This window comes from Haemaphysalis longicornis, unplaced genomic scaffold, assembly GCF_048455015.1.
Source record: "Haemaphysalis longicornis isolate Haplotype H1 unplaced genomic scaffold, Haemaphysalis longicornis Haplotype H1 scaffold_11, whole genome shotgun sequence".
Taxonomy (NCBI): Eukaryota; Metazoa; Arthropoda; class Arachnida; order Ixodida; family Ixodidae; genus Haemaphysalis; species Haemaphysalis longicornis.
Genome location: NW_027526214.1, coordinates 66,986,085 through 66,994,566, shown reverse-complemented (window position 1 = coordinate 66,994,566; position 8,482 = coordinate 66,986,085).

Below are 8,482 nucleotides of genomic sequence, written 5' to 3'. Positions count from 1 at the left end.
GACCACGTAACGCTTCAAAAAGACCTAAACCTTATCTGCGATTGGTGTAACACATGGCAAATGTCTTTAAACTTAACTAAATGCCAGAAAATATCCTTTAGCCGAAAACACAATAACTCTAACTTTTCGTATTTCCTGAACAACCATTTAGTTTCTGAGGCACTAACATATAAACACCTAGGCGTGCTCCTAACGGCAAATCTTTCATGGTCCAACCACATTAACGCCATATGTGCTAAAGCCTTACGATCATTAGGATACTTACGCCGAAATTTGCATGCTTCTCCGTCTAACATTCGTCAACTAGCCTATAAAACATTTGTATTACCACATCTAGAATTCACGTCCTCAGTTTGGTCCGCCTATCAAAATTATTTAGTTGACAAACTAGAAGCCGTACAAAATCGCGCAGCCCGGTTTATATCCAAATCATAAGACTTCAGTTCAAGCATAACAAAAATAAAACACAATCTTTCACTAGAACCATTGCATATCCGACGGCAAATCGCGCTTCTATGCATGTTCCACAAATACATTAATCGTGCCAGACCCTCCCCATTATCCACTGTAACCCCTCTTTCCACATCACGCAGATTATTTAATCAACGCCGCTTCACCAGAATCTACGGCACCACAAACTCTTTCAATTCATCTGCTCTCCCACGTGCTATCCGGTTGTGGAACGATCTGCCTGATAATATCGTATCGCTGACTAACCCCGAAACATTCCGTCATCAGCTGCACAAGCATTTTTACATGTGAAACCACCAAACAGGAACGCTGGCATTCCTTTCTGTTAGCACCATGATGTTTTCCTTTTTCTTTCTTTTTTTTTTTGCGGTTGCGGCTACCACACTAGATGTTATTATTGCTTGTTCTTATTGTCTTGCCACTCTTGCTAGCTGTTATCATGTTCTTTTTTTCTTGTTTCACTGACGTGTTGCTGTATTATATATGTAGTTTTTGTATAATTTCTCTTGTTATTTTTTGTTTATCTGCTGTTTTTGCCCCCCCTTACCCAATGCCCCCGGGCCTGTAAGGTATTTTGAATAAATAAATAAATAAATGAAGTAATACGCCTTCAATAGACTCTCTAAAAAAATAAAACGAATATAAATGAAATGAATGGTGTCTTTACGGAAAAACAATTTTACTGGAGTGATCTTGTGCTCCCCTTAGAACTCAAAGAACACGCAGGCGGCGAATTAGCAGTCGACAAAGTGACGTTCTCAAGCGATTGTCGGTAATTCTAATGCCGCGGCGTCTGCTCTGCAGGTTTTTATCTCTCGGCGCGAGTGTTTCTGGAACCGCCAATTTTCATCCAGAGCTTTATAGATCAAATACAAAAATTCTGGTCTAGGAACGTCAGGGCGAAACAGTCTCCTTATCTGAACGAGGTAGCCCGTGTGACATAAAAATAAAGAATGAAGGACGCGCTTCACTTGGGAGACAAAAACACCGCGGCGCGTGGCCGGGCAATAGGCAAAAAATCAATAAACAAACCCAGACACGGTTCGCGGCAATATTTATAGCTACGAGTGTGTGTGTGTGCAGTGGAGCGGACACCGAAAGGAAGACGTGGATTGAACACATAAAAAAGGTGGACTCAAAAACACCCTGGGATACAAAGCGACAGGATTATATATTCATTGCGCGAAAGAACAATCATTGTGGGGTAATGTTACAGAAAAGGAAACCTTGCCGCCACGACTGGGAAATTTGATTTAACAGCACAGCTGACTTCGGTACGCTCGACGCTACCTTTCAATTAAGCGAGAGTCACTCACACTCCACTCGGCGCCGAATATACATGCCTGAAGCTGACCCAAGTAGGACTGTCAGATTTTCGGGGCGTTTATGTGTAGTGACACCTCGCCCCTATACCGGCGTACTAGGCATGGTACGTACTAGAAAGCATTAGCCTCTTGTTCGAACACTTTCTGTTCTCGCCGTAGCCGTAATAGAGTGATGGACCGACTGTGGCAGTGCACGGTCGATATAGCATGGTTCTTCACGATCATTCCATCCCACGTTTCATTTGGTTACGGCAGTGGTATTTGGCGATTTCTAATAACCGGTTGCCCACTCCCTCCAACGCAGTCATTCAGAAAGCTAGGGCCCAGCAGGCGTCTTAAAACTACTTCCCTCTTGTCTTTAGTAAAACCACATTGTGGCCAACCTGGCTTCATCTCATTCCGAGAATTGTAAAGGCGTTTTCCATTCGTAATACTTTGATTTATGAGCTCTGTATTTCTGAAGCCAACCATTCTTTTGCTTTTCTCTGCACGAGGTGGTTTAAAACGGAAACAATTTTGTGCAGCGGTACAGTACTCGTTCAGGTGAATTTGCTTATCGGCACACGTTGACACTATAATCTGTCTTGTAGCAATGAGAAATTGTAAAATTCCCGGCCTCAATCTCCTCCGGGCGGCCCTCCTTGCTGTCATGATAAGCGTCCCGTACTCGTGATGCTCTGCTTAGGGAAATACGCCTGCCGGCACCCGTATAGCCTGGCGGTCTTAGGTCCGGCGTCGCGATAAGCTCTTCTAACTCGTGAACATTGACAACTAAAATAGCAAGCTGGGCTTGTTGGTTCATATTCTTTGAAGTTGGAACCAGTGCTTAAGACGCTACACAAGGGAAGAAGATAGAAACGAATGGCACTGGCCTTCCGTTCTGCCGTGTCTGTCGTCGGTCAGTGCCATCCGTGTCAGTCTTCTTTCCTTGTGTAGTGTCCTAATCAATGGTTCCCACTTCATTGACTTCAACGTCAGGAGTCGCAAAATTACCGCACTCGCTAGCGTTTCTTCTTCTTGCCAGGGAACTACAAAAGCCCTACCAAAAGCGGCATGGTTTATTACTGCGGGCTTTGGTTCCCATATTATTGCGTTGCCGACAAAGAGGCGGAGGTGGGAGGAAACTTCTTGTAGATGCACATATTTTTCTTTTCTCAGGAATGCTGGTGGCACTCCAGTGAGCTATTACGGAGATTTCACAACCCGCCATTTTTTTCTCAATCTTTATGAGTAGGGCACGTATATCACGACGGCCGCCAATTTCTTGCAAGTTGGCAGCGTACATCATTAAGATTGCGACGCCCTTCCCGCTGCAAACCGAATAGTCAAAACAGCGAACCAATAAGGAGAGCGAAGCCAATCAGCAGGCAACTGTTAACAAAAAAAAAGAGTGACTGCTAGCAACCGATAATTACCTAACCAATAATAAGAAAAATATGCCGACATATGTGTTGGAATGGGAAGATAACAGGTTAGTAACATTTATAGTTTATTGGAAAGCAATGGCGTTGTAAAGGGGGGAACTAATTTTGCGGGCTCACCGCCAGCCATACACAATGCGACTCGCGGTGGTGTGTAAGTGTTGTATGTAAGTATGTATGTCGCTCTGGATGTCTGGTAGCTGATCGGTGCAAATATATTGTGGCAACGTGAGCCCATTGGCGTCTAGTGCATGGTGAGAGAGCAGCGAGAACAGTGGGGATCAAATTGCCCGTCAAGCCACTGAACCCAGCAAATGTGCCAGTGAACCTAATAGCGGGAAAAAGAGGCTGCTGTGATGTACGAAGAGAGCGCACTTGGTGACCCCAGAGACCCGCTGCAGCCGCGGGCGCTGAAAGGGTGCCATGGTTTCTGGGCGGTGAGACAGACCACAAACCCAAGACAGCGAGAAGTAAACAACTTTTCCCGTTGCATAATCATCACCAATGTATACCTTGGTATTTCAAGACACACTCTTAAGTGAAGAGCACCATGCCGTGTATAGCTGAACAAGCACTGCTTCGGTCGGGACAATATTCACTGCACATGCGTGGTTCCACCTCCAAATTAACCTTCCCGCCACTTTCATCTGTCTTTTGACCTGAATAAACAGGTGATTTTTTTTCTTTCATTGGCTGTACTTCGTAGGGCGGGTAGGAATGGCGAAGCCTACGCGTTTGAAGAAGGTTCCTTCAATCTGCAGTGGTTGCGCGCCACGTTCCTCTAGGAGCGAGTTGGCATTGGGCACACAAATGCCTCAGCATAGTCTCCAGAGCACTTGTGGTCTAGGAGGTACCGTGAAAATGTGGTGGCTGTCGGTTGGCACGCACTGCTGAAGGAATATGCCTTCTCCCCATCTTGAATGACAGGCTGTCATTTCACTACGGCAAATGTTTTTGACGAATATGGCCCGCTGCTACAAACACAATAAGGTGGGGTGGTTCCCCTCCAGACCACTCGCGCGGTCGGTACGTACTCCAAGCTCACTCACGGAGGTATGGCACTTTATCGGTGCAGACACAAGGTTAACAACTCCATGTGCCCTTGTGCGCAGGCCAATACCCCCAACTAGACATGGCTTTGAGGAAGTAGCCCTATTTCTGAGTATCTGTAAACTGCCGCGACGGCTATGAGGTACAGCACTCGCCTCGTTTGCGGGATGTGCCGGGTTGTAATCCGCGTACCGCCTGGCTCCCACCGGTTTAGTTACTGGGTATCGGAGTCCCTGGTAGGGTGCGCACCCTTCAAAAAGGAACTCACGTCTGAAAACGTGTGTTTACCCTCGCGATTGGCCCCTGACCCTTTTCTATGTGGTGGGGCTCCGGCCACATGGCGCGTTGCTGCATTTCTGGGGACGAAGGAGTCTAACGGCATGTCCTGCCGCTGGCGGTTACAAGTTCACCGTCCACCATAGCTGTGGAAGGAACGTTGTGCATTTGAGTGCATTAGTGGTACCGGACATCTACCGTAAAATAGATACAAATGTTTCAAACAGCGTAAGGATGCAGACGACAGAACGTAAAAAAGACAGCACAGGTTTTTTTATCCTGTCCTTTTACTTTTCTGTTTTTTTGATTGATTGAAAACGTGTGACGTCGCCTGTGTTTTCGTATTTATTGCGGAACGCAATGAAATACGCCCAGTTGCTAGTCAACACTTGTACTGTCTTTTTACATCCTGTCGTCCACGTCTTTGCGCTGTTCTTTTAAACAACGTATAGCCAACTAGCCCAAACCCAACCCTTACTTAGATACAAGTGACGGCCCGCCCGGCCAAGCGCTCTGCCCTTCTGTGGGACTAAACAATGGGGAAGTTCACCCGGCCTGCACGGGAAATCTCCTCTAGGGAAAGAGCGGCTGCAAAAACGCAGGAGTTCTTTATTACACTGTTCTTACACTGTTTGTAAAGGTAAAGCAATAATTCTCTTTCTTGTGTTTAGGAAAGGTAAACATAAATTCAATACGTTCCGGAAATCGGAGCCGACAGTTACTTAAGCCAAACATATTTCACCTGCTTTGTTCTGTATTTGCTTGTTTATTTCCGAAGGCTAAAAAATCATCAACCCTGACGTCACCTAAAATTGCGGACCTCTCTGTCATCCCTCATTATAAGCGAACGTGTTTTAGGACAAATGGAGCCATTGCTTACCAGAAAACTCTGAAGAGGAATAACGCTACCAATTTTAATAAAGAAACATCAAAACTTACTTAACACGATGGACATTAGTATCCTTCAATAATTTCCAGAGGTGAGGTTTCCTAAATGTATGACTACAATAAGAACCATGATTATTGCTACATCTTCGTTTTTATTATTTGTTTAATAGTACTACATTTCCAACAGCTTCCAATGTAGCTGGTACACGTTTTCCCAACGCCTAACGCGGGAATCTGCCGTAGTTAGTACCTATCAAGCGATTATGGGGCGTCATATAACATCACCATACAGTCTAAGAAAACAACCCTTCTTGGTTAGGCATATCGCTGCTAAGTTTGCTTTTCCTGCTGACACGGTTGACTTGTCTGCACTAGTAACTTTCAGTCACTGAAGCTTCTGGCACAGCAGTACTGCAAAATATATTTCGATAGGTAATATTTTAGTGCCGGGTCAAAAAGAGCCGCGACAATACAGCGCCGAGAAAACAACGCAAAAAAACCGTACAGCGAATAAAAGCCACTGGTATATAAGATCACCCGAACAGACCAGCGCATCAAGAAAGCACCACAAAAAACAGTGCGCATTTAAAAGGTTGAACCACAAGCTGTAGGAGTGCTCGGGCCTAAGAGCACAAAACATGTTCTGCAGAACACGTGGCAAAATCAAGCATCGCCTACCCTAATATAATAATATTCACTTATTATTCACTCTTTAGCGTACGGACAGATCCGCACGCTAAACAGTGAATATTAAGTTCCTGTAGATTTGCACAAGTACCAGAATACACAAGACAATGTACACGTTTTCACATTTGAAACCGCATTCTTTTACAGTTACCAGATATGGAGTCTCCACGTCAGGAACGTATGAGTTTTTGCCGGCTCCTGAGGTATACATAATCCTAGATATTTATCAGAAAAAAAACCGTGATACAAAAAAACCGGGAAAAAAACCTGGGCACCCCCGTGCGGTAGTCATTCCAACGTACCACGAAATTTTGGTCCTCATTACCTAGAACGATGAAGGCACCCACCAACCGAAAGGGTTCAAGCCAGCGGTACAACCAAATTTCCTAAAAATCGCTGGTTCCTGTAAGTCGCCTTCGCAACCTAAACCACCCAATGTTATACCCTGAGCCCTGTCTAGCATGTAAATCATAACTGCTTTTAGAAAATTTCTCGGACAGTAGGTGGGATATTGTTGGGTTAACTAAAGATAGAAGAAAACAAAACGCTTTCCGACAGTGGATTATCCGGTATATTTTGTGCTGCTGAGTGCCTGACGGAAAGTAAACGGAAGGTGCTTGATTTTTAAACAACTGAGCTATTGAAGCCCAGGTGGATGAAATATTTATCCCTAAAGAACGAGCCCAACCAGTACAGGCAATGTATAGTAAAAAGAGCCTAAGTATCCACGCCAACAACAACCTGCAACGCTGAAGCCATGGACAGTTTCTACAAAGATGAAGAATCGCCAATAATGACAGAAGCAACTCAGTTCAAAATTGTGATAGCCGATTTTAATAAAATTTAGTTGGGTAGCAAATGAAGAAAGGTCAGTGGCAAACTTTGTGAAGTCTCGTCGCAGCGTTAGAGTAGATATACTGTAAAGGCTGGCATGATTTTATAACGTGACCGTAATGGACACCTCTATTGTAAATACAAGAAGTGTTAATAGACATTAAAAAAATACGATGATCAAAATCGAATTGACTTCATTTTAACTGACATTTAGGGTACTAAACAGGCGCTGAGGAGATAAGCAAAATTTGGTGAAGTAATAAAATTGTTTTTCGGAAAATTAGGGCTCAGTCTGATAAAAAATACTTGTCAGGATAAGATACACATGTAGTCCAAGCCACGACTTGAAAAGTAAAAACATCCTGCTAAAGCTGGCTCGCCTTATTTAAAGCAGGAGGATCACGGTGATGTATATGCAATAAATGTCAACCGCCAATGCCCATCATAAAATCAGCAGCAGTTGTGGCTGATGCTGCATCTAGAAAAAACTCAGAATTTAACTTCGAAACTAGACAAGTATTTGGGAAACGCCGGCACATGGAAGTTCAGAGTAGCGCGGATCAAATAGAAATAGCAGAGTTGTGGACACTCATAAACAGAAATATAACTAATTATGTTCTTGCGCACAACAAGGGTATTGTCAATGAAACGGCAAAAATATGAGAAGCTCAAAAGCAGCAAAGAGGAAGCTACCTCTCGGCACAGACCGAATGTACCCACTAGAAGCGAACCCGGTAACATTGAAAACAAAACGACTAGATAAAAAAGCTGCAAAATGGTTCCAGCCCAGGCTATGAGCCTGCGGAAGTAGACCAGGAACATCTAGTCAGCTTAGAAGCATAGCTTGTGACGTCCCACGAGTAACAACAGAGGGCAAAAATTGACAGGTGACAACGGCATAACCCATATTCTTATAAAGTAGAGCCGAACGTCGATACTGTACCGGACAAACTTGTTCTACCTTTTTTGTGACTATTTAGGGAATATAAAAGTGCCCAAAACATATAAAAACGCCAGTTTAATTAGTATTCACCACAAGGGACGGTTTGAAAAACATTACTAATGACATGCCCATCAGATTGCTCTTAGTTTTAAACAAGCCAAAACAAAATATAACGCGTATGCACGTAACTATACTACGAGTGCCCAACTGGTGCCCAACTGGTACACAAAAGATTCGAACTCGAACTCTTGCAGGCGCAAACTCCACCGCCCAAGACGGCCAGAGGGGTCCTTCAAATTGACGAGCCAACACAGCGCATGGTGGTCTGTTACAACCTTGAATGGCCTTCCATACACGTATGGGCGAAATTTTGAAATCGCCCATATAATAGCCAGGCACTCTTTCTCAGAGGCAGAATAGTTTTTCTCCTCCTTCGACAGACCACGGCTGGCATAGGCGATTACCCTTTCGCAGCCACTTTGCTTTTGGACAAGGACGGCACCCAAGCCTATATCACTGGCGTCCGTGTGTATTTCCGTTTCGGCATTTTCGTCGAAATGAGCGAGCATGGGCGGGCTTTGCAGGCG